Source organism: Orcinus orca, chromosome 12 (assembly GCF_937001465.1).
Source record: "Orcinus orca chromosome 12, mOrcOrc1.1, whole genome shotgun sequence".
Lineage (NCBI taxonomy): Eukaryota > Metazoa > Chordata > Mammalia > Artiodactyla > Delphinidae > Orcinus > Orcinus orca.
The window spans coordinates 19,565,538-19,593,191 of record NC_064570.1 but is presented as its reverse complement, the minus strand read 5'-3'; the positions used below and the strand labels follow the sequence as shown (position 1 = coordinate 19,593,191).

Below are 27,654 nucleotides of genomic sequence, written 5' to 3'. Positions count from 1 at the left end.
AGGCTTATTTTCTTTTTTAAATTATTTGATGTTTTGAAGTTCAGTGTGGGAAACCTGTGGTCAATTTATATAAGCTAGTGCTTAATTTCTAAAAGAAATCCAGATGTCCAGTGTCATTTGGTAACTGATTTTCTTAAGGCAAAATAAAGCTTGTGGAGAGCAAATATTAGAATGTTGACAGTGGCTTGTTGTAGATGATAAAATCGGTGGTCAACAAGACCAGAGTTTTATTTTCATGACTATTCAGAATAGTTCATATGTTTCTAGGATTACTGATGCATCCAAAAATTATGAGCAAACATACAAGTAACACTGTCTCTATCAAGAGAGTGTTAATTTTCTTTCATGTCAAAAGAGCAACATCTTTCTTGATTTTAGTTTATCATCTACATTTGAAAGAAAGCTTTTAACAATTGTCAGCCATTGAGCAAAGTGAGTTTAGCTTTAAAGAATGAATTAAAAAAGAACAGTTCTGACAAAAAATAGCAAACTACTTAACCAATAATATTTAGGAATAGAATGAGAAAAGTCTTAGACTTAAAAATTTGAAGTTCAAACTGATCATTGATTAAGAAAACCTGTGAAAATGAATGATTATTTATTTGTGTGATTTCACAAATAATGATAAAAAATAAATGCCCAAAGATATAAGGACATAATGTAAACCAAAGTAAATAGGCTCACTATTTATTGATAGTTGATTTTCTACTCAACATTGTTTGACTTTCTGTTGCTGTGCATTACTCTACCCCAGATTATTTTGTGCCAGTCAGTGCTATAGCAATTTGTACATGATTTGTGGCTGACAAACAAGTGACATGCATAGAATCTATTTTAGCCCTGGTGGTACACTGTGATTGATGGAGAAGCAGTGACACAGTTTTCCCCAGTTGTCTAAAAGGTAGACACTGGGATCCTAGACAAGTTAGCTATATTTAACTTTGTATGCGATTATTTATCAAGCATCAGTTTATAAACATTACCCAACATATATGAAACCAGAGTAGGACATTCATGAATTATATTATTCCAAACTGAATAACAGAAATTAAGAAATTAAACAAAACAAAAACAGAATCAAAAATAAGTCTAAAACTTTTTATTCCCAGGGATACCTATTTCTATCAACGTAGTAAATTAGATACCGTAAATGACTCTTGTGATTGAAACAATTAAAATTCGGGATAAAATGTACTTTGAAAACCTTTTAAAACACACTGATAAAAAGGAAGGAATATGCAGAGGCAAAACCAAAGTTACATGGGAATGTTGGGGGGCAAAGGAGATGGATACAAGTCCTCAGAACTGGACAAAGCAGAGAACCTAACAAGAGACTTATGAATAAAGCTGGAACCCTGGAGAAGTATATCCTTTACATTCTTAGTATAAGGTAAGTAGGAAAGAAACCTCATTGTGAAGAAGGGGAAAGCAAAGAAACTTAACTGTGCTTACCGTGATGTGGGGTAGAGGAAAAAAACTAATCTCATCTGAGACTGTGTAACTAAATTCAGCCCTTGTGAATATGTGTGGGCTGGACTGATTCTATCTCTGTGGTCTGAAAAACCTCAAGCAGCATGTTTAAAGTGTTCCTTGTTTGGAAGTGATCCCAAGCTAGGGACGCAAGCAAATATAATTTACCTTCGGAGAAACTTCACTTCAACCCAGCCCTTGAAGCATTTTTACAGAAAAAAATTCCAAGGAAAGTGAGCTGCCGATAGTCAAAAATCACAAAGCATGTGAAGTCAGTCCCACGAGAACAGGTGGGACAAGAGACACTCTAACAGACCCACAGGGATTTTGGGATTATCATAAATTGAATATGAAATGGAATATGTCTAAATCAATTCAAAATAAGCTTGAAACTTCGAGCAGACAGGACTATTAAAAAAAAACCTCCCTAACAAATAGGAAAAAGAATCAAATAGAACTTTTAGAAATTTAAAATGTACAAAAAAAATTAAAAATCCTATGGACAGATTAAATATCATGTTAGATAGAGCTGAAGAGAAAGAAACTCTGTGAACTGGAAGATAAAACTGAAAAAATAGAGTGTTTTCAGACGCCCAGCGGTCGCGGCAACTTGGGCCGATCTTCCGCTGGCACAATTGCAGGCCGCGCAGCAGCAAAGGATGAATGGAGCTCTGGGAAAGGCGCTGTGTCTGAGGAATGACACCATTTTTAAGCAAGCCTTTTCCCTCTTGAGGTTCAGAACCTCAGGAGAGAATCCCCTCTGTTCTGCAGGTGGCATTCCTGAGCATCAGTCGGCACTACAGGTCACAACCCACGCATGGCATTGGAAGATACGAGCACCTAGTTAAAGCACAAGAGTTTCTTTCTCTTTTGCTTCCTGCTCAGCCCAGGAAGAAGAGGGGAAAAGTGGAAGTGAGACCCATTAATCTGGGGACAGATTATGAATATGGGGTTTGAAACATTCACCTGACTGCAAATGTATGGCCCTGGCAGAGAGTTATGCCCGGTATGTTCACAACCTCTGCTACCATCTCTCCATTAAAGTCGAGGAAAGTTATGTGATGCCCACCAAAACCGTGGAGGCATTGCAGTTGCAGGTCCAAGGCAGCAAAATGCTCCTGGACTCAGTTCTTACCACCCATGGGCGAGTGGTTCAGATCAGCGGTTGGAGCGCTACATTTGCAGAGATTTTCCTGGAAATAATCCAAAACAATCTTCCTGAAGGAGTCAAACTGTCAGTGAGGGAGCACACTGAAGAAGACTTCAAGGGAAGGTTCAAAGCCCAGCCAGAACTGGAAGAACTGCTAGCCAAGTTGAACTAGCTCACTGCAGACCCTTTCAGGCCAGCACTGGTGATACTGAGTGGCAAGGGGAAGAGCTTCCTGGGTGGCCAAAGTTAAGGAGGAGACCCTGACTCTCAATATCATAAGTACCCATGTCCACAGCCAGGGGTGCCTCCTCTCCTCTGTGGAGGAGTGCTTGCCGACTGTCACCACTTTCCTTTGAGCCAACCCTAGGTATCTTCCATCTAATAAAAATCTGCTGATGATGGATAGATGTGTGTGTATGTGAGAAGTCAGTCCATCCTGTCGAGTATATTTAACTAAGGGATTCAATTTCTCTTTGCCTGGTGCTTTAGCATATAAGCATGTCCCCCTTCAGTATTTCTCCAGTTAGAGTGAACTCATCCTTTAAATCAACCTGGCGTGGAGTCCCTTTAGTGAAGCAGACAATCATAAGTAAACTCTCTGTGGATAGAAGGCATAGGGAGGGAGATTTTGTATATGAAAAAACCCTCCAGGTAGGATCAGGGTCTGTCCATAAGTGAAAAAAAATTACCTTGTGGGGTAGTGAGTGACCTGTCATAAGTATGCAGGTAGATGTTACATAACTGCAAATTAGGGTTGCCTGGAATGAGTTGAAGCAAAGAATTAAAGGTTGATCTTGGTCACGTGTCAGAAAACTACTGCTTGTGAGCCAAATCCCAACAACTGCCTATTTGCTTTTTAAAAAGAATTTATTGAGATGAAATTCACATGTCACAAAACAAACCATTTTAAAGTGAATAATTCAGTGGTATTTAATGCATATGCAGTGTTGTGCAACCTCTATCCAGTTCCAAAACCCCATTGCCTGTTTTTGTAAATAAAGGTTTATTGGAAGAGAGCCCTGCTCATTCACTTACAAAAAAATAAAAACTGAAAGAATAGAGAATATAGGGACTTCCCTGGTGGCGCAGTGGTTAGGAATCTGCCTGCCAATGCAGGGGTCACGGGTCGATCCCTAGTCCAGGAAGATCCCACATGCCGCGGAGCATCTGGGCCCGTGCTCCACAACTGCTGAGCCTGTGCTCTAGAGACTGTGAGCCACAACTACTGAGCCCACGTGCTGCAACTACTGAAGCCCCCGCACCTAGAGCCTGTGCTCCGCAACAAGGGAAGCCACAGCAATGAGAAGCCCACGCACCACAGTGAAGTGTGGCCCCTGCTGGCTGCAACTAGAGAAAGCCTGCACACAGAAACAAAGACCCAATGCAGCCAAAAATCAATCAATCAATAAAATTAAAAAAAAATAGAGAATATAGATCCAAAAAGACAAAATGAAGCAAATTATGAAAAGCAAAATAACTACTATGCTTATGGAGGATAAGAGTGATATATATACATATATAATGTGTGCTTATGGATTATAGGAGTGGTAGGATATATATATATATACACATATACACATATAATGTATACCTTATATATAATTTCAGGGATAAGTAAGAGAAACAAAATGGAAGAGGCAATAGCTAAGGGATAGTGAATGAAAATTTATCCGAATTGTTGAAAGACACCAATCCTTACGGGTAGGAAACCCAGTGAACTGCAAACAGATTAAGGTACTCCACTGTATACTAACTAGTCTGTCTGCAAAATACAGGTATTGGGTTTCTCACAATGTCACAAGCTGCAGCTAAAAGTATGCAATGACCTCCATTATGTTTCCAATATTCCCTTAGTGCTTATGAGCCTTTAGGGGAGTTTCTAGGAGTAAAGTTTTCTGTGACCAGGGGCAATGCAGACTTGTGAAAGGTGACTGAGAAAAGCAGAAGTGACAGGATCCTATTGTGGAGGGGCAGCCTTTGGGTATGTTTCATCCCTAGCATGATCATCTTCAGACATTCATGACTGCTACAGAGAAAAGGGGAATTTGGTTGTCAGGAAGACCTAAGGAATGAATGTGCTCTGCCTTACATTATCCCTTAGTGCAGTCAGTTAATATTATGCTAATATACCAGTTTGGGGACATTTGGGGGTCAGAGAAACCTGTGCTCCATAAATTATAGGCAGTATGTTTAAGTTTGACCAAAGTTTTAAAAAATGCACAATTATTTATGAGTTGCCGGAAGAGCATAGAAAGGAATTGAATATTTGCCTGTGTCTGTGAAATAACCCAAATGCTGTGTTAGGGACTTTATATGCATAGGTGTTTAACCACTGACTGTCCTACTGACTGTCCTACGGAGAGCTACGAGGCCATCGGTGCTCAGAGAGATGCCAAGTACTTCTGTTGTTTACTGACCAGCAGCATCTTTTCTCTTCCTTTCTTGTAATACTACCTGAATTTCTTTACCTATGCCCTGTGTAGTTTGAGTGACGACGGCCCCACTCCAGTTCTTGAGGTGGGCTCTGATTGCTTTCAGTTAACTTGAGTGTCCTCATTTTCTGGGGGCAGTACTTACCCTGGGATGGTCCAGTCAGTGTGCCCTGGACCATCGCAGGGAAGGCTGGGACTTGGGCCCCTTCTCTTCCATGACTGGGTGTCCCTTGAGGACAGGGAGTTTGGAACTGGGACAAAGACTCTTTTCTTGACCAGACTCTAGACAGACTTCTCTGAGCCCAACTAGACCCTGTCTTGAACATCTCCTCAAGACCCAGTTTTAGCAAGAATCCTGCAAATTCAGGTTATCAAGAGAGACTCCCTCACCCTCACTATTTGATCACCCTCAATATCTAACCAGATTTCTCATCTGTCACCATCCCGCAGGTGATATGTGATCACCCTGGTCTGCCTTAAGCAAGAATACTCTCAGGTAGGTTTAGGCAGAATCCCCTTTTCCGCTGATGTTTCCTCTTAGTAATTTTCCATCCACTGACCCCCTCACCTTGCTTCTTGGCTATCAATCCTTAGTTTTCCTTGTTGTATTCAGAGTTGAGCTCAATCTCTCTCCCCTACTGCAGAACCTCATTGTTATAGTCCCTATAATAACAATAGCCTATTGCAATAGTCCTATGTCTGCCTTACTGTTGTAACAAGTGTCAGGATAATTTTTTTCTTTAACAACTGCTATAGCTACCTGGGGGAGCCAACGGGAGAAAATTGCAGAAAAAGAATGCAAAAGTTCAGATGACATGGTGAACCTCTGGACAACCTGGCTTGGGACCAAAATTTTTTTCTGACCAAATCTTTTTTTATTTTCTTTCTTTCTTAAAGCACTTTGGATCAGTTCCATTCCTTTGATCTGAAATATTCTGAACTAGTATTAAATAGGAAATGGGATATTAAAATATGGTTCCCTTTGAAACCTCTACCTCTTGCTCACTGTACAGCTTTCCAAGTCATAAGGACAATTAGAAAAAAGTAAGTCTCCATCCACTTGACAAAATAACCTCAAAACAAAGATCCAAATCCACCGTTTGCTCTCACAGTCCTGGTCAGTAAATGAAGAAAGAAAATACTGAGTTAAAATTAAATATATAGTCTAGTAGCAATTTTTATTCTAGTTGTTTATCTCTTCTCCTGACAGAGATAGGCAGAACAGGAACTAAAGGCTAATCAAGACTCAAAAGAGGAAAGGACTGAATAAAAGCAGAATAAAACTAAATCAAAATAGTTTGATATTGGATTTTCTACTTCTACCATTTTGGAAAGCCAGGGTGTTTCAGCTATCAAGAAGGTAGCACTTGTGGATTGATTTTGCTGGTTAAGACGAAACCCAAATTCTTTTGTTCTAGAGAAGTAATTTACACTAAACACCAGAGCCCCTGGTCACTACAAATAGCTGTTATACACTCCAAGTCAGAATAAAATCCACACATTCATAGTCATTAGTCCATGCGGACATTTGAAAGACACTTTTTTTTTAACATCTGTATTGGAGTATAGTTGCTTTACCATGGTGTGTTAGTTTCTGCTTTATAACCAAGTGAATCAGCTATACATATACATATATCCCCATATCTCCTCCCTCTTGTGTCTCTCTCCCACCCTCCCTATCCCACCCCTCTAGGTGGTCACAAAGCATCGAGCTGATCTCCCTGTGCTATGCGGCTGCTTCCCACTAGCTATCTGTTTTACGTTTGGTAGTGTATATATGTCCATGCCACTCTCTCACTTCGTCCCAGCTTACCCTTCCCCCTCGCCTTGTCCTCAAGTCTATTCTCTATGTATGCATCTTTGAAAGATACTTTTATGGGCCCTTTACCTGAAGGGCTCATATGCCTCAGGTGCCTTCACTGAACTGCTGAATATCTATTACTGACATTAATTTTAGCAAACAGTTTCTAAGATATGACAGAAATTTATTTTAAGTACTCATCATTCTGATAGGGAAAGAATGCTCCTCAAATTTTGTAGACAGAAATCAGAGGTGCAGAGAGAGATGAAGTGCCCATTAATATCAGAAACTGACAAGGAGAGTTGCATGATCAGCTGTCTTTGTAGAAGTTCAAGTCTTTTCTTGGTGTTTCCTCTGCTTGCCCTGGAACCACCGAATTCACTCAGATATTAGAAGGTACCAAGCCATAGAGGGGAGACCGCAGGAGAAGCCCATGAAGTGGACAGAACTATCCCCAGGCAGGTGTTCCCTAAGGAAATGAATTGGATGCTAATATCCAACCTTTCCAACTAAGATCCAAATGAATCGGATGCTAAGATCCAACCTTGCCAACTAGTAGGAACCATCTTTGAATGTAACAATAGGTAAGGGTCTACTGCCAGGAAATTACTTTCTTTTGGTAAAGCCTGGGGCTTTGTCTCCTCAAGTTCAGTGGGGGTGTGTGTGTGTGTGTGTGTGTGTGTGTGTGTGTGTGTGTGTATAAGATTCACCTCAAGTCACAATTAGCCTTTGAATACAGAGAAATTTAAGGTCTGCATCTATACTCACTTCCACAGCAACAGGATGATTTTCCCCAAGCACTGGCCCCAAATGTCAATTTGCTATTTTACTCTAAATTTTAAAATCATATCTTAGGTAATGCTAATTCCATTTGTAACTTTTCAGAATTCTAATAGGCATAAATAACCCTAGACCACGCTGTAGTGAAAAGCATAATCAGTTAGCTCATATCAATTTGGGAAGATATAGCTAAAGATAAAAGTAAAGAGCTGAAAGACATTTCCTTGTTTGTTTGTTTTTTGCTTTTTCCTTTTAAATATGCTTTATTTTTCCTCAGGCATATAACAGGACACTTGAATAAAAAGTTATGGTAGGGTAGAAATGTGCCTGAAACACTACAATGGCAGAGACATTGCTTATGTGTTAGTACCTTGCCAGATGTTGCTGACACTGGATTCAGTCACATGCTTTCCAGGGTTGGGTAATTTTTAGTGAAATCTCAATTCTAATTTTGTTCTGTATCAAGGATCCCCGAAAAATATGTGCTCAAATAGTTCCCCTATTGAAAAGCATCTATAAGTTTTAAAATATCAAATTCGATCACAAACTGTGTACATAATTGCTTTTCAAAGCTATCAGAGATTTCTGCTGTCATTTGATATTTAAAACTTTGAAAGGATTTTCTTCTGAACTTCATGACCGGATGATGGTAGTAACGAGACAGTATTCATTATGCTTCCTCTCTTGAGTCTCAGAGAAGAACAATAATAATCTTGAAAAATGATACAGAAAGGGCATGCCATTCTTAATTGTACAAATAGCAAACTATCCCGGATGGAGCTTTGTACAGTCTGTAACTCTCCACAGGAATTTCTGAAAACAACTGGAAGTGTTAGAATATTGAGGCCGGGAGCCCTGAAAACAGCGTGTAGCTAATGGCTCCATTCAAAGGAATTGTCACTCCTCTCTTGTCCTTTTCATTAGCCACTGCTTCTCTTCTGTTTTGCCAGTTTCATTTTTCCTCCAGGCAAACATGCTGTAAGGCATGAGAGAAGAGGGTGGGAGACTAATTAGTGTGTCAAGGGGAACTAGAAGGTATGGTGAGAAATTCAGAATCTCATTTTCTTTTCACGCCCTTAGAATTGATTTTGCTGTCACCATTTAAAAAATAACAGATGGATGTAACTCTATTGTTTGATGGAGATAAAGTACTTTCTTCCTCTCTCTATATAATTTGCTGCAAATTCTATTAACCAAGTATATATTTCAGAACCAAAATTATTAAAAATTTTGAAGTCTTAAATAGTTTAATTATGGCTATGAAATGAATTGATTTGTTCATATATGTAATTACAAGTCCAGATAGAAGTAAATTAAAAGATATGTAATCAGATTAGAGTGCTTGCCAGAAAAGTAATGATTTTTAAAAAACTATGCATTAGGGGAAAACTTTGCAGTCTGCTATTAAAAGCATCCCATTTATGACATTATTTAGTTGCAGATTGAATCAGAGGTAAAGCTTTGTTGTTTGTTTTTAATACACCTCTAGACTCCCATCCTGGTAGAAAGTCTTGTTTATAGTGTGGTTTGTGACTGCTGACAGAAAGTTTTCACAGATGAACTCTTATTAATGCCTTCTTGTTTTCTTACTGAGGAAGGTGGTAGGCAGGCAACAGCTCTTGCTGTGAGCTACCTTTATTTAATACTGAGAAGCAGGTGATTGATTCCTTTCCCTTGTTATCATGTTTTGATTGATATTCACATCCTCCCCCATTGGATGTTGGTGATATGAAAAAGTTAGACTCTCTTGCCAGGGCCTCGTTAATCTGCGGTGTCAGGTATTGATTAGGTGAACGTTAACCCTACACTTCAGTTTCATACTTTGTTTGATTTACTGGTTTCTGCTCTTTTCTCTTGTCCTAAGTGATCAATTCTGTTGTAGGCGTGTTTGTTTCCAACGAGACTGTTTTCCTACAGTTTGGTTTGAAGAGATTTATTTATTTCTCATCTTCTTCCTCTGGAATGGTAGCTTGATCTTATTTTACTTTATTATTTATATTTATTTATTTGCTTTAATTTGGTGTCAAAGAATTCATGGTCTTCCTTTTGTTTCCCTTTGCTTTATTCTAGAAAGTTATTTAATAATGATACCTTGTGGTTGGTTAACAGCAAACTTTCTCAATATACGAATGAAGGCATTCTATTCTTCTTTCTACTTGGAAGGTAGACTTTCTTTCCTTCTTTCTTTTTTCCTCTTCCCTTCCTTCCTGTCTCCCTCCCTCCTTGCTCTTTCTCTCTCTCTCTCTCTCTCTCTCTCTCTCTCTCTCTCTTTCTCTCTCTCTCTTTCTCCTTCCCTCCCTCCTTCCTTTCTTTGCCTGGCTTCTTTTCCTGGCCTATTATATGCCAGGTCTGCTTTGGGAAACATATTTCAGTTCTTAATAATGGTTGGGAAAACTACCTGAAGGCACTGGATTATGAATCAGGGTCCAGTCCTCATACCCATAAACCTCAAAAAGATCAGACAGGCCAAAGGAGAACTAGGCAGGAGTTCTGTAAGGAATCAATAAAATTTTCTCCAAGTCCCTTTGAAGTCTGGTTTTCATGATCATCTGTGGAAGGCTGGACCAACATCAAGTCTTGTTCTTTTCACAGGGCTTTTAAAAACTGGGTTGAAAACCAATGGACTTTTATCAATTAAAAATAATTGTCTGCCTTCTCCAAAGGGAACAGAGAAGGGAACTTGTTAGAAGTTAGAATAGAAGAACTGGGGAAGTACTAAGTGAAGAACGAGGGTGCAGTAAGGAGAGAAATCCAGGAGGCTGAGGGCTGGTGGAGAAGCACAGGAGCTGACCCTTGGATCAGCCTCATGGGGGCCTCGCCCTGGCTGAGTTACTCTGGGCACATCCCCTAACCTTTCTGACTTCCAGTTTCTTCCTTCATGAATGGGAAAATAATAAGTCCCAGGGTTTTGTGAGGATTAAAGGAGATAACATTTACCCTTGCCTATGCCTCCTTTGAGGGCAGAGACTTTTGTACCTTTCTGTGCCCCAGAATGTAATACTGGGTTTGGCACCTAGCAGGTGCTCAGGAAACAGTTAGTCAAAACGGAGGGAAGGACAGGGAGCCCAAGAGTAGGGTATAAAATAAGTGGATCAGGAAGATAAGCAGCAAAGCAAAAGGGGAAAAATGGAAAAAACAAAAAAGGGTCGGTGAAGCATGGAGGGCTGGTCAGGATTCCAGGTTAAAATTGTGAAGTATCCCCAGGGCCACCATCCTCTCTTCTCATGTCTCCTGGGGAGGGGATCTTCTGTGTTCTTTTTCTAAAGCCCATCAAAATCTAAACTGCAGAAACAGGATAGAAGTACATAGTGCTAGTACTGGAGGTAAGGCGTGAGTTTGTAAGCCAGACCCCACTACCCGACCCTGTCAAACACTGACGGTGGTTTGTTCATATTCCCATCTCAGCCCACACATTCATGAGAACTACAGTTTCAGTGCCACTTACCCGCACTGATCCACAACCAACAAAATTGTCCTGTGTCATTGTCTTATTTATTTAGGCTAGCAAACACTGCGAAGTGGTAGTCAGTTTTGTTTCTTGTTTTCTCAGTGATTTTTATTAATCTTCATTTGACACCTTGAGGAATGCTTGTGGGCTATAGATGGCCAGTCAGAAAGGTCACCTAATGTCAGCTCGCCCGCAGTGCCCGCGGTGCCCTGCAGATGAATGTTGGCTGCAGTGCAGTGGCACCTTGGTGCTTTATTTATCAAGATTTGAATAGTTTTCTCATACTTCACTCTACAAAATCTATGATGTTTTGATGGATTTGGGGGGATCACTCCCTTCTGTTTACATCAAGATCAAGATCTTGATATTTATCATGGAATTTTCTATGAAGATCTAGTTATGATATTAATTATCAGTCTCAAAACTCAAAATAATAAAATCTGTATATGCCAATAAAAAAGAAGGCAATAGTATAAACAGGAATGGACATTTCATAAATCATCAATATAAGAGAAGCCACCTAATTAAAATACAACTAACCAAGACAACTAAACCTCAAAATAAAATCAAGGTATATGTTTAAAAACCCAACATTTTAAACTAAATGAAAGACATGGGCATTTCTTGGGAAAAGAACAGTTAAGTGAGAAATGTAAGTGATATACATGTAAGTGATATCATCTGATATTTGTCTTTCTCTGTCTGACTTATATCACATATTAGTATGATAACCTTTAGGTCCATCCATGTTGCTGCAAATGGCATATTTCATTCTTTTTTATGGCTGAGTAATATTCTGTTGTATGAATATATGGTATATATATATATATATATATATATATATATATATATATATATATACACACACCACATTTTCTTAAACCAATGGTCTGTTGGTGGGCACTTGAGTTGTTTCCGTGTCTTGGCTATTGTAAATAGTGCTGCTGTAAATATCGGTGTTGCCTCCTCTATTTGGGGCTGTCAGCACAGTAGATCCTCAGTCGTCACTGAGTACTGCATGGTCAGGGACTGTGACCTCTGGGCTCTAAGAAGGGATGACAGCTGCATTGTTTCCTGGTCATTCAGAATGACCAGGGGAGGAGTTCTTCGTGTGAGGTTGATGCATAGGAGTGATGGTATGATCCAGTTTGTAGCTCTCCTTTCCATAACACAGATAAGGTCTATGTTCAAGTCTATCAGTTTCATGCCCTTTGGACATATTAAATTCTCAGAAGATTTTCAGTATGTGAAAATGTCTTTGAATGAGCAATGAAATTTGATCTTTCAGAATGGACATTCAACACAAGAAGAGTGTTAATGAGGGCGGTATGACACATTAGATTCAGTATCGACGAGTTTTAATCAAACACCTACTATGTCCCAGCACTGTGCCAGGCATTTCCAAACAGGACAGGAAACAATGGTAGCTACAGAGGGCCGATACATAGTTCTGTATCTTGGTTATTGTCGAGGTGATGGTGAGAGTGTAAGGTGTAAGTCCTCCAGTAAATCATGTTGACATAACACCTCAGACAATAGGCTCCTTCTTTTGTTTTTCTGCTTTGTGCATTTTGTAGCCTCCTGGAAATGTCAATGTAAAGTTCAATTTTGGGGAATAATTCACTTCCTCTATTAGACTGATAAGTGGTAGGCCTTTGCTAAAGCAGAGAGAACACAGAGTGCCACTGAAAATAAAATGGCCTTGGATTCTATCATTACTTATATACTTGTGACACTGTCTCTTCTGCCTTATAAAATGGGCTTTCCTCATGCTTTGTAAGGGCTGAAAGGTCATATAGCCTTTGGTTTATCATTCAGAACTCTCAGGGAAGGGTTCAGTCTCTTTTAACAGCATTTTCCCCTCACTACATTAGAAGCATGTCAGATTGGAAAAATCGGGCTAGGATGCACTAAAGTTCTTCCTTTACCTGTGTTAAGCAGCACATTTTTCAGTACTAAAAATACTGAAAAACTTAGTTGGAACATTTACTCTGAAGGACACTGTGTTCTCCTATATCCCCCTATTTGTCTTCACAGCAGACAAAAAATAGTGAAGCAAATATTCCTCTCCCCTTCATATAGATGTGGCAACTGAGGCTCAGAAAGATGAGCTTAGTCTCGCCCAAGGTCAGTCCTAGTCTTATTTGTCAGCTCAATAAATATTGGTTAGTCATAGAGTAACTGGCAGAGCTGAAAATACAATTTGATCTTCTAGCTCTGTGTTTCCCCACTAAGTTAGGTTTCCACTACCTGCTAAATGACTAGGTTTGAAATGTTAATTTGTGAAAGTCTGATTGTATAGGATCCCAAACACAAATCTGTCTAAAATGGAAGAGAATTGGCCCTGATTCGGAACATATCTCCCCAGACATTCTCAGCCGAAGCCAGGCAGGAGGTGGACCCTTCCTTTGGAAAGCCATTTCAGTGCATTTCTAAAATGGTATCCATCATCTTTCACATATGGAAATTGACAATGAAGTGATAATATATAAATAGTCCTGGCTTTTTTACAAACAACTTCAGAAAACATTTGCTTTGTTTTTCCCATCATGCCAGCCTTCTGTCTCGTGAATCTTAGAGAGGTATTTCGCCCCACTCTGTAGATGTCAGCTCACTACTTGTGAAAGTTAGTTGGGGGGCTGGCCAATCTCAACCTTGGTTGAACAGCAGAGCAGAACTTTTCCATGGAGGATGGTCATCCTTGGAAAGAAGGGTCTGGGTCAGTGAGTACAGGTAGGGTGTACTATGTTCATTTAACAGGATGGCAGCCTACCAAACTGAGAAGTCTCCTCTCGTCTCTAGTAGAAGCACCTGCTCATCAAATCTGTTCATTTCCCCTTACTTTGGGAGGTTAACACGAGGGACCAGTAACAAAAGATCAACAGTATATGGTTTTGAAGAACACTTCTGTGAGTGATAGTGTTTTAAAATGTTGCTTGCCTAAGGTTTCTATCATCGAGCTCCAGCATGAACATTATTTTAGTGACTACGCTCTGCTGAGCACCCCGATAGATGCTGCTACCCTGTTTGGGCTGAGGGAGAGCCGGCAAAGCAAATTGGGCAGGAAGAAGGAGGTAAAGAGGAACTCAAACACATGAGACTTCAAGCTCTCAATTAAGTATATCTGTCATCTTTTCTGATATGTGGAAACTAATATTTGTTTGCTTTTCCATTTACAAAACAGCATCTCATTTAAGAATAATTTCTTAAACAGAAAAATATTCATAGAAGTTCTTTCATCACATCATAGTTACAAAAAAATTTATAAGTGTGTTGGATGTTGACTATACTTATTGTGGTGATCATTTTGCAATACACACAAATACTGAATCATGTTGTATACCTGAAACTAATATGATGTTATACCTCACTTATACCTCAATAAATTTTTTAATAAAAAAAATAATATTATTATCCTAATAGTATTCCATTTCTACTGCTTGTTCTAATTCACCCAGCAGGTAAATTGTAGGAGAGAGCCTCCAGGTACACATAGTTCTCTTTTCACAGCCACTCTTTTGTCCCTTTAATTATGGGAGGAGCTCCCTCAGTGCACGGGCTGTGTCTTCAATAGTATGACCTCCCGTCCCAGCATATTGAGCCTTTGCACACAGTGGCAAGTCAGTAAGTGCTGTCATGCATCTGATGGGTAATAGAAGTTTGTGCATTAGTGCAATGGTGCTTTTCCTTCTCAGTGCAGCATGGCTGAGCAACCACATCTGCTCCCTGCAGGCTTGCTGTAATCAAGGCAGTAGCCTCTGGCTAGAGGGCCAGTATTTGTTCAGAAAGCCATCCTTCAGTCTCCGGGATACATGTGGCTTTCAACAGAATTGCTGATTTTCAAGCATTTTAGAGGAAGATGAAATTTCATATCCACAAAAACAAGACAGCAACTGCTCTGGCAAGCAGACATGATAATCCAGCTAAGTTTAGTCTTTATGATGAATCATCTAGAGACTGTTACTTGCTCTGGGTCGTTAGCCGTTTTATTTTTAGCAAATCTGAATTTCAGTTAAATCCATTTGGCCCTACATAATCGGAGCGGATTCAGTCCAAACTAGGTAATTATAGGTCAGCTGGGGGTGATTATCTCCATCCATGAGCTTGCCTGGGGGCAAGAGGCTCTTTGCAAGGCTTTTAAAGCAACATCGTCTTCCTAAGGACCAATTTAGTATAAATGAAGCCCTTTAAGGGCTTTTCTTGTATCATCTTAACTTAGTTTGTTGTCTTTCTGCCTCTTCCTGGGCAAATTAATCTTCTGGCCAAAATTCTTTCTGAAACAGCGAGAAAAAAGAGTGCGGTTGTGCTGAGCTGATGCCAATAGACATGTCTGCTGTAGCCAGGCCACCTTCATTTTGGGGCGTCCTTTTTTCGAATATTTTACAAGAGTTTCCTGGACAGCTTCAAACCACGCTCCATCATTAGAAAAGAAATTTCACAGGGATACTCTCTCTCTTTAAGTTTTGTAGCCCTTAAAGAAAGTTCTGAGGAAGATTGGCAAGGCACTTTTCTTTGTAGCCATTAGCAGGAGAAAGCAAATGCTTTCATATTAAATGGCTTAAGGCTGCGGGCCTGGTTTGTGTCTCTCCTGGGAGGGAGATCCTTGGCGTGGCAATGAGAATTTCTGACCTCCCAGCATGAGCTTCTCCCTGAGCACCAGTTTTTTTCTGTTGTTGAGCAGGCAGCATCTCCTTCATCCGGTCGACTCCTCATTGAGCCTCTGCTTCCTTGGCATCTTGTCTGACTGCCATGATGAGATCTAAGAGGTCCCAATAAATGTGTCATTAACGTCACATGCTTTAGATCTTCTAATTTTCACTATGTGCTTAGGGATTCTAGCAGGAAAAAGAAATATCTATCATTTAGACTCTGCTGGAAATAAGCCCAAATTTCCCCAGTAGTGGTTGCGTATTATTTCAGAAAATATTCTTTTGGAAACCCCCTTGATGACCATGTCAGCCTATAGACTTCCTTCATTGATCACTGGCTGCAGACAAAATTTCTGGCCTCATTTAATCTGGAAATAGAACTTTCATAACTCTTCTATCTCACACTCTTGAATCTAAATTGCAACAAGTGCAATATGTTTGTGCCACTTAAAACATGATATGGTGAAAGAAAATTAATTTGTTAAGTTAGAATAACATGGGTCAACTAATGCAACAGTCATCCATTGATTAATCTTGCCATGCTTATGTAATCTGAGTCTCAGTTTCTTAGCTTAGGTAATGGTAAAATATGTATTCCACAGGACTATGGAAATCATCAGAAATGGTTTACAAACCAATAAATATTCCAAAGCTAATAGTTGTTAGCTTACTACTAACTTATACATCCATATGGTCTAATTTATTCACACATATAGGAGGCAGAATTTGGTATTTTATATTGGTATGTGTCCAGGGTCTGTGAGTACCGTGTATGTGACCATTTCTAATACTAGCAGTGTGACAGGTATAGATAGAAACAATATAAGCCAGGTGAGCATGGAGTGGACTAACTAATAACAGAGAAAAAGAAACTGAAATTAAAAAAAAAAATCGATGGAGTTTTAGAATCATAAATCTGTAAATCACCCGAAAGATGATGTAATGTGTTTGGATTTATGGGAAAGTAAGTTCCATAGATATTATGGGATCTGTTCAAAATCTCCTTAGCTAGTTACAGACCTGGGCTGGCCCTAAGTCTCCTGACCTGACCCCTCAGCCATCCCATCCCATTCCCCATTGTGTGCACACTGCCATTGTAATATGGTCTCCTTAAACTCTAGACGCAGGCACACTGGGTAAGTATGAAGTGTTACCAGTTAGAAGTGAGGGATAACCTAGAACCCAAGGTATATTTGCCACGTGAACAAAACATTACAATCGACTTGTACAGTGCCCATCATTTTTGTTCGGCTCCTACCTTCCCCTGAGCCCTAACAACAACAGTTGGTTTAGCTCTTTTTGCTTCTCTGACCTCTGCCTCTGTCTTTCTGTGATCACCTCGGATACATTTATGATTCTGTGGATGGCAAGGAATACTGGAATCTTTTCTTTCTTTCTTCTCCCGTCTGGTGGGAAATATCCTGTGACATTCAGAGTCAGATTTCTGATATTCATTCTGAAGATCTTGAACCCAGTTTATTACAATACACTCATATTTGAATTGACAAACTAGGGTAGACAGGCAGTAAAATGAGGGCCAAATAAAATTCTAGATTGAAGTCAAATAGTTGACATGTTTAGTAGTAAGAATGGAGTCCCTCCTGTTGTAACCAAATCAATTCTCTTTAAAAGATACAGAACATTTCCCAAGATGCAAACCAATCCCCAGAACTTATTTTAGAGGGAAAACTGCTGTTGGAAAATAACTTGACTAAATAACAATCTTAACAGGCCTCAATTTCCTCTGTAAAACAGGGATAATAACCTATTAGCAGAGCTGAAAGGAGGCTCCAAAGAGGTAATAAATTTAGTGCAGTTAGCACAGTGCCTGGCATATAGTAAGTACTGAAAAAGGAAGACTAATTTTTTTTAAAACAAAATTTGAGAAAGGAAAAAATCTCCTTTTGCACCAAAGAGGAAGTGATATTTGTAGGTTATATTGGACAGGGTACAGGTGTGAGTTTGTGTTGTGTTAACTACTTAGATCAGGAGACACAGAGAATGAGTCAGGCTCCAGTTCAGCTCACTGGTCCATCTCTAACTCTGTAGGGTGTTAGCTTGAGATATCTGAGCTATTCCATTTAGAAAGCAAGCTAACCATATAGATCATGTTTTATAGGTGACTATTAAAAATGGTTTTGATTCAGTAAATGTTCAGTTTGATTAGTTGAAGTACTTCCTAAACCGTATTTAAATCTATTATAGGTAACACTGCCTGATTCCAAATGCTTCTAACCCCAGTCCCTGGAGTAGTTAAAGTTCTCATTGCTGAATTATCACCAACTGAATTCTTTTTTTTTTTTTTTTTTTTTTGCGGTACGCGGGCCTCTCACTGCCGTGGCCTCTCCCATTGCAGAGCACAGGCTCCGGACGCACAGGCTCAGTGGCCATGGCTCACGGGCCCAGCCGCTCCGCTGCATGTGGGATCTTCCCGGACCGGGGCACGAACCCTTGTCCCCTGCATCGGCAGGCGGACTCTCAACCACTGTGCCACCAGGGAAGCCCACTAACTAAATTCTTGAATGGTCTGGCTCAGTGTAGCACTGGCATCAGATAATGGCACAAAGAAAAAGTATACTTTTCTATACAAAGACTCCGCTTCTCTTATTATATAGCCTAGGGATAAGATACAGTATCAATACTATATAAAAGCATAGCTAATTAGAATAGATAATTAGGGAAAAAAACAAGCTAGACATGCTGCAAATTTTCATTATCTATCAAGTTTTAATAAATTGCCTTTTCTAATTTTATTTTATTCATATCTGTTTTATGTGACTCAAAAAATGGTAGGCATAATTATTTTAAAACAAAACAGAACAAAATAACCAGACTTTATTGAAGAAACTGAATTCAGTTTTCTGAAAATAATTTGGAAATGGAAATATATTTTAATTAAGCCAATTTTAATGTAATAAGAGTCATAGACTTGTATTACCTCAGAAGATGACTAAGTTCTTTTAAGCTTATTCTAATTTGAGAGGAAAAAAGGAGTGATAACTTTGAACTAGCTCTTTAAATAGCCTGAAAAAATAAGGGTACTGATTTCTCTCTTTCTTCTCTTCCCGTACGATGGACCCTCTTTCTCTTTTAAGATCTCCCGATGTTGAAAAATGCTCTTTCAGGTTTTATACTATTTCCCTTCAGTTTCTGTTCTATTAATAAACCCTTGAATTACACTCTTGACTAATCATATTGTCCAAATTTTTATTCGTATATTTAAAATTAAATTCTAAAGCATAATAAATCATCCATCTAACAATATTTATTCAATAGCATTTATCTAGTGCTTGCTGTTTCCCTAGGTTATGAAGATATTAACTTGAGTAAGACCTACCTCAAAGAGCTCATTTACGTTTGTCATCTGTCCTTGTCCAAGTCGTTCCAGAGACACTTACCCAGCACATTTAGAATGTCCCAGATAGTCACAGATTCAAGCTATGACAGTTGATTTTCTTTGGTTTTCATCACTAAGACACTTGACTCTTGCTGGTGACATTTTGGTGCCTTCTTGCTACTTAACTGAAGATTAACTAGAATTTTAAAAAAGAGTTTAGACACCACTTACCAAGGATCTGATAGGCAGTGCTTCACCAGAAATAAGGCTCTGGAGTCTTAAATTTTTTTCCCCCTCATTCTGTTACCAATTCTTTGTGTAACCTCATCAGTTTCCTCCACTGCAAAATTCTATTAATAAGTCTGCTGAGAGCTCTTTGAAGATTTGCCCAAACTAAGATCAGCCATAAAAAATTTCCGCTTTTGACAAAGTAGCACAACTAGGTTTATTATGGTTTTTATCTGCTTTTAAATTGTCTGATACAGAAACTTCATTTTGCAAAAATCTAATCAAGCACTAATTCATTTGCAGATAATGGGCAAAAAGATCTCAACATCAGATATCCTCATTTTTACATCAGGGGATCTCTCTGATTTGTATGTAATGAGATATATTTCCTATAGCAAATCACCTATTCCCATTGTCATACACAGGAATATGTTCCCAGAAGGAAAGAAAACAGGACAGTGCCACTCCCACCACACAATATGTAATCTGTTAGCAATCATTTTATTTTACTTGCTTTTAAAACAATTTAAATATTTTACATTTTTCCATGTATAAACTTGTGCATGTTATTCTATAATGCCTTTCCACTAAGTTAGTCAAATGGCTAAACTATCAAAACTTGCAAACTCATTTTAGTATGGGGCATATATTTAAGTGGAACACACAATTATTCCATCCTCAGGGGTCCTCTCTGAGTCTGGCTTTGAAAATGTAAACAGCCGTGCTGGTTATGTCATTGCTTCAGTTGTTTGCCCGGCCCTGCTAATTACAATAAAACCACTGGAGCCATGATTTAATCAGTTCACCCATAGCAAATGTTCTATAAAGGATGTGCACTCTCTTTTAAAAAAGACTAGACTTCTAGAATTAGATTATCTAGCCCAGCCTTCTACAAGTATCCTTTTTAAGATAACTTTGGAAAGTGGTATCCAACCACCACTTGAACATGTCAAGGGTAACTCACTAATGAATGACGGGGCATTCCACTCCAGTGTTGTATAGTGCAAAGTCCTTTCCCAAAAGTGCTAGTTATGGCCGCCGAAAAAACGGAGGACAAGTCTTCCTCTGTCTCAGGACTGCTTCTTAAATATTTGAAGACAGGACTGTTTCTTAAATACATGAAGATAATATCGGGGTAGAATCAACCTCCTGGCCTATTACTCTGTCCAGCTGGACTTCTCCAGTGTTTGCACCAGCTATTGAGAAATGCTGGCTCAGAAAGTTTAAACACCTCAGAGGTTTCCAATCCACTTTACAACGAGTTAAGGGCAAAGTGGAAGGCAGGAGTGCGGTGTGCTGTGCAGACCTGCTTGGTAACTGTGAAGTCAGATAGCCAGGCAAGGGCAGAAGGGTAGGAGACTAAAAGAAGAGAGGGTCTGGGAAGCAAAGGATTTACATGACAGAGAGCTGGGACGTCCTGACAGTAGTTGCTGGTACAGCTCCCTGAATGTTTGTGCTTGAACCTTAAGTGCTGCTGTGGAATTCAGAGGTGCTGCAAGAGAAAACTTAGTGGTAAACTATGTTGGGGAAATCCTGGATTAAATAGAATTAAACAGGTTTCTTTATTGCAGGACTTGTCAGGCTTTAACATACTGCAGTAGATTGTCATTCTCCCACAGGAAGGTGTACAATGCAATGTTTTAAAAGATCTTTAAACCTGGAATCCTTTCTTTTTGCAGGCAACTTGGGTCTGTTAACTCATCCTCCTTTTGGATGGCCAGCTTCTCTGAGTTTAAGGGTTCATAATAATTTCTCACGTAATTAAAATAATCTCGAATTGAAAGGAGACAGGATTATTATATGCCAACTCATTATGGGAAATATGAATTCACATTCCCTTTGATAGTTGTTATCAAAGGTAGATGTCCTTCAGAATCACCAAGGGAGCCAGTCAATAAAATAAGGCATCTGGACGCTAGCTCGGTATCAGAATCTCCCGTATGGTGACATGGAGTCTGCATGTTGAAGTTTCCAGGTGTCTTCTCTTCGGCCATTCTGTCACTGCCATCACGTCCACAAGACCCCGAATAGGTCATCTGACCTATCCCTAAATAATACACAGTGAGCAACTGAGCCTAGTTAGGAGCTGAGGCTTCGCAAAGACCTAAGTCCCATGGTGACTGTTACATGGTTTGTGGCCTTGGATAAACTTTCCAACCTTCCTAAATTTTGATTTCTTCATCTACTTCATAATACCTTCCTCATGATGTTTTTCTGAGGATAGACTGGAAAAAAAGCACAGTGCCTACTTTTTCATGGCACATACTGAGTTCTGACACAATATCTGGTAGCTCTTATTATTATTATTTTCATGAGTATGTTTAAATTAATTAAATATAGCTGAAGAGGAAACATTGTTTGACATAACTTCAAAATGCTTTTAGTTAAAAGCAGATGAGTCTCCTGAAAGCCGTGTATCTCCTCCTTCAATATCTGTGGCTCAGAATAGGAAACAGTCAGATGTTCCAGAAAGTTGACTCAAGGCTTTGTTTCCTTTTCTTAGAAGCTAGGCTTTGACTCTGGCAATGGTATAGGTTCAGTATAATTTGGAATACTTCTGTATCTTATGGGATGTGTCATTTCACAAAAGCTAAAGCTTGTATTTATGAGTGTGTTTCAAGGATCTCACCTAAAGAGCCCCTTTGCCAGATGCTGGGCAGAGCTTCAGGATTCTGCCATAGTCAGCGTTTGCTTGATTATTTCCATGGTACGAATGGCTCGGAGCTCACCAGCCCCTGAGGCAGTAAATCCAATTTCTGGGAAATGTCAGTTAGCAGAAAAGTCTCTCTTACAGTGGGAAACCTGGGAAACCTGGGCTCTGGAAGAGTTTCCTTCCACCATAGTACAGACAAACTTCTCTCTGAATTGGTAAGCAGAGTTTTCTGCAGCCACCTTTGTATCAAGGGTACACCCTTTCAGGTTTCTCCTTTTTGCAGGGGTTTCTGTTCCAACTGCCTGCCTTTTTGGAACCCAAGATCTTAAATTCCATCATTGTCTCAGTGTTAGAGCCATTGTCCATTAGGGTGAATTTCTGGGTCTAACAACAGTCCTCTTTCTCATCCCATCTTAATTCCATATTTTCTTCTTCCTTCTGTCCTATGGAGATTTTCCTTTCTTGTAAGATTTCTCACTGCAATTTCCAGCTGTCTGCTGACATCACCCAAAAGGTCTTGTTTCGTTTCCACATAGCAGTCCTTTACATATTTGCAGATATGGCATTCTATTTCCTTCCAGAGATTTAGCGTTCCCTGTTACTCAGTTTACTCAGATTTTGGTCCATGTTCTTTAGATACTCTTTACTTTTTCAATTTACCTTAAAGACACAGCCCCAAAGCCCAATGCCTCAGGTTATGTTTTAACCAATGTAAGTAGACTAGACTACCCCTCCTTTGTTCTGAATGCTGTTCTTCTGTTAATTCAATCTATGATTGTGTATACTGGTTCATTTTGCCAGTCCTGCAGTCTGTTGACCCAGATTAAGTTTAGTCAAAGAAAGCTCTTCTATGTGCTGCTGTAATACTGGATAGAACTAAAGTTTAATTCTCTTGATTGGTTTCAGTAAATTTAAAGAGATTGAAGATAAATGTTAATTACATTGATTTTTGGAGAACTCAGTGATTTCTGTTATCTGAAGTATTTTAGTTGGATTATGGTCAAACAAAAATATTTACAAGTGAAATCTATGAAATTAATTCAAAGACACCATAATTTACCAAGTATAAAAAACCAAAACTTCACTGAAATGTATTCAATATGTGGCCGATTTGGCCTTTTCACTTTTATTGGCTCAATTTATACATTTTTTACAAAGGTCAGTGTTTTTCATTTTGATTCTTCTTAATTTTTCATTGTCACTGGCCTTGTGACAATACCTCTAATTTAACATACAAACAATTCAACCTACTTTTTTCTGCAAATTTTTCCTCCCGCCAATGAAACTTTAACTCTACCAAATACTTGAAGATAAATTTGGTTTAATTCAGCAGGTTGTTTCCATTTTTAAAAGAATAGGTGGTACAGTTACTGCCATCTGGTGGAGCGCTTTACGGGCAAGAAATACAGCAACTAGATTAGTTAAAACATTAAAAATACTGAACAAGGTAAAATTTCTTCATTGAATCAGTATACTCATTTAACTGAAGCCGTGTAAAATTAATCCAAGCCCACATGAAACTTAAATTAATCTGAACCAAAGAAAAAGAAGTGGTATTTAATTATACTCTTCTTCAAGTTATTAATTTACTGTCCAAACTGGGGGCATTTCTTAAAATTATAATTCACATTGGGTTGCTTAGACATGGAGGTAAAAGTCAGGAAAACCTAAACTCAAAAATTTCTATCTTAGATTTTCTTAGTTTTTGACACTTTGTATTAATGTTTGTATTCCTTTGTGGATTAGCCTTATTTAGGTTTTCGGGGTTTTGGGGTTTTGTTTTTTTACGCTCATCTGAGTTTTATAGGTTGCTCTATTTAACATTCCAACAAATCAAAATCATGTAAATTTTATATTGGTGTTTCCTCACCCTCTAGTCCCTTTCTTCCCAAGTATTCTTCATTATTCCTCTTCTTGGTTCATGAATAACAACAAATGATGTGGAAACAATCAGACAACTATATATAAAAATTAATAAGGAATAAAGGGAAAGAAATTAAACCTCAGTTCTTAGCTCTTACCTCACATCTACAAAAATTAACACAAAATTGATTTCAGACTGATTTTTGAAATTTGACTCTTCAAAAAACACTGTTACAGCAATGAAAAGAAAAACCAGAGACTGGGAGAAAATATTTATAAAGCGCATATTACATGAAAGCTTTGCATTCAGAATATGTAAAGAATTCTTACTACTCAATAAGAAAGTAAATAACCAAGTAAAAAATAAGGGTTGAAACAACACTTCACCAAAGATACACAAATGAAAATATTTTCAACATCATTAGTTATTAAACAATTTTCAACCATAATGATATAGCACTAATATTGCTAAAATTAAAAAGACTGACAATAAATGGGTGATAAAAATTGATGAATGTCGGACTTCCCTGGTGGCGCAGTGGTTGAGAGTCCACCTGCCGATGCAGGGGACACGGGTTCGTGCCCCGGTCCGGGAAGATCCCACATGCCGCGGAGCAGCTGGGCCCGTGAGCTATGGCCACTGGGCCTGCGCGTCTGGAGCCTGTGCTCCGCAACAAGAGAGGCCACAACAGTGAGAGGCCCGCGTACCGAAAAAAAAAAAAAAAATTTGATGAAAGTCATTTAATTGAAATTTTGAGATGTGCATTTTATTGAAAATTATGTCTTAATTTAAAAGTGGCTTCTTAAAAAAATTCATAATTAATAAAATGTTAGGTTGGAAAAAGCTGCTTTAGTCATTCATATCTGAAAAGAGAACTTTTACTCTTCCCATTTCAGTGTTTCTATGCATTATTAATAGTAATAGTAGTAGAGTAGAAGTAGTGGTAGTAATAGTACAGATAGTAAAGAGAGTGCTTTGGGTCCATATAAAATATGTCCTCCTATCTTCCTTGATGCTTTAATCTGTTCTGTATAATTGGAGTTGTGGACATTTCCAGGGTGAGCATGATCAATATAGAAATCCTTATGCTGCTGATAAAATGTCCATTCTACCACAAAATGACTCCACAAGGAAGAAAAAATGTTAATTTAAAAATTTCCTTTTCAAAGGATAAATAAGCCTGATATTTAAGAGAAAAAGAAATACTTGATGCACATAACAGAAAACTCACTATATTATGAATTATCTGGTTAGAGCTCTTTAAATTGTTTTTTTTTGTCCCCTAGAATAAGGAATGCATGAAGTTGGAATTCCCAGACTGATAAAATGGTTCCATGATGCCGCTTGAGGCCCTGGCTTTTTCTCTTTCCACTCAGCCTGTGTTCAGATTCTTCATGCATGTCTCCTAAGGGTTGACCCATGGCTGCAATGCCTCTAGCATCACATCAATGCTCCATGAGGGAAGAATGGAAAGGGCAGAGTCAAAGGTCTTCGTCAACGTGCTTTTAAAGAGCCTTTTGAGAGGCCACACATAATGACTTCTGCTTACATTTCATTAGCCAGGAGAATGTCACTGGCCATACATACCTGCAAGGGAGGCTGGGAAATGTTTTTTTTTTTAATGAGGAAATATTGATATCACAGAAGCAACTGGGATTCTGATGGTGTAGAATAAAGGGAAATGGATAGTTAATAGGCAACAAAGTGTCTGTTACAGGTTCTCTTCCTTGCAATTAATGGACTGCTCTTATTGACTGCCTGTCTCATGCTGAAGACATTATACCTGTATACAAACTTTTAACCTAATTAGGTTTTGGATCTTTATAGATCTGGAGAATAATCCAACTATTTATATGGGGACTTCTGCTTTCCTTTGGTATAAATTTTGAAGAAAAAGTGAGAGAATGTTTTCCTGAGTGGTGGAATGGCTGCGGCCCCTCTGTGTCTAGTATAAAGATTGTATTCTTTCAGATACTCTTTATCTTGACCTATAAAACATTAAAGAAAAAGGTTTTCTTTTTCCTAAGAAACACATAGATCAGGTTACCCCTCCTGAAGGCTTTTAAATATATGTCTGAGTTATGCCTACTTAAAATGCTAATTCATCAAAAAATTGCATAAACACCAATTTATCAAATATTATCTTTTTTTTAAACAAACATATGAATACTTGGTAAATGGCATCCTGGAATGTTCATCAATGAGGAATTTTAATCTAACATGATTGCTTACTTTGTCTCCAAAAAGAATTAATTTGTCAGTCAATGGGTTGTAAAGTAATTCATTTACTTTAAGCATGATAAACATCTTCAAAAGCAACTGTGATTTTGAGAAAAAATATAGATATATTTAGAAACAATGAGGAATACAGAAGCATTGCTGCCAAATGTGTAAAGTGATGATAAAAGAGAGGCCTAGAAAATTTCGATTTCATTCCTCTACTCTGATTTTCTAAGACTTGCAGAAATTTGCTTTGACTCTCTATACTGTCAAAAACATCCAGATGCAAAATGAAACAGGTCTTGATATCTTTTAGACAGAACTGTCATCTATCTGCACTTCAGTTTTCTTCATACTGAGAAAAGAAATGCTTGTTTCTTACCCACTGTGAAGAGGAGATTTTCCTTTAAAGTTTGAATTCTTTAGCCAAATTGATTCCATGGCATGAACAATATACAACTTCACCATGGGAAAAAGGATTTTATTGCCATCATTTTAGACTCCTTCTCTTCCTGTTCAAAACAAAAGCAACTTCCCAACTGAAACAAGCTTGGAGCAGTTGTAATTAATAGAGGTTTAACTTGGAATAGGTGAAAAGAAGAACGAAGGAAAATAAAATGAATACTTATTGAGTATGCTAGTGATATGCTAGACCCTTTCATGTACCTCATATAGGGAATGCTGATTTAGGAGTCAGAAAACCTAGTTTCAGACCTAGTTCTATTATTAGATAAGTTTGAAATGTTGGACAAGCACACATCTATGCCTGGACCTCATATTTCTTAGTTACACATGGAGATGTAATACTGATACCTGCACTAAAAGATGTAGGCTCAGTGTGTTTTCCAGTGTCTACTTTCTCAAAGGGAAACATGGATGTAACACTGAGTCAAAATGACTTCCTTTGTTGTTTAATATACTCATGAAAATGATTCATATTCTTCAGGAGGAATCTGACTGGGCCTCTCAAAGCAGGGTATCCCTTGAGTTTGCACTGAGCCATAGCTGAACTGAACTCTTTGACTGACACAGCTCACCTGTACCCTAGAAAAACTCAGTGAACTCCTGTGAGGCTTCGGTATGATCCAGGCTTGACTAATTGGCCACTAGAGCCAATAGTTTTGCCAGTTGACTAAATAATAATTATATTTGCTGTTTACTTAGCAGATCCTTTTTGGCTGGGCTCTGGGTTTTCATATATTACCTCAAATCTGTGGAACAAAACCTCAGAAGTGAGTATTAGTAGTCCTATTAGAGGAAAACAATTCCCATAAAGGTAAAGTGATTGCCCGGGGCCAAGTAATTGTTAAATTCCAGAGATGAGACTCAAACCCAGGTCTGCTAGACTTCAAAGTCTTTTTCACATGTTCAAGTGTCAGTCAATTCCTAAGTTTGGAGGGGTGTTGGGTTCCTAATAGGCCGTTTCCCGTGTAGCACTACCTTTGGCTAAAATAGGACTCCTTAGCATTTCCAAAGAAGTATGAAACTTTTGGAGAATTCCAGAAGTGTCTAATAAACTGTACAAGAGTAGAGTTGTTTAGAAAAATCACAGCGCTCCCTCAAATGGGAATACTAGGCAGAGAATTATAGATGGGTTAACATTTGAGTTGAGCTTGAAGGAA

At 38.6% G+C, this 27,654-nt stretch overlaps 1 protein-coding gene and 1 pseudogene across 1 annotated transcript in view; both read left to right on the top strand.

Annotated features, from left to right (window-relative positions):
• UTRN (utrophin) overlaps window positions 1–27,654 on the top strand; it is a 1,623,662-nt gene that overhangs the window by 736,868 nt on the left and 859,140 nt on the right. The gene's annotated exons all lie outside the window — the stretch shown is intronic.
• On the top strand, window positions 2,031–3,021 carry LOC101288272 (39S ribosomal protein L48, mitochondrial-like; annotated as a pseudogene).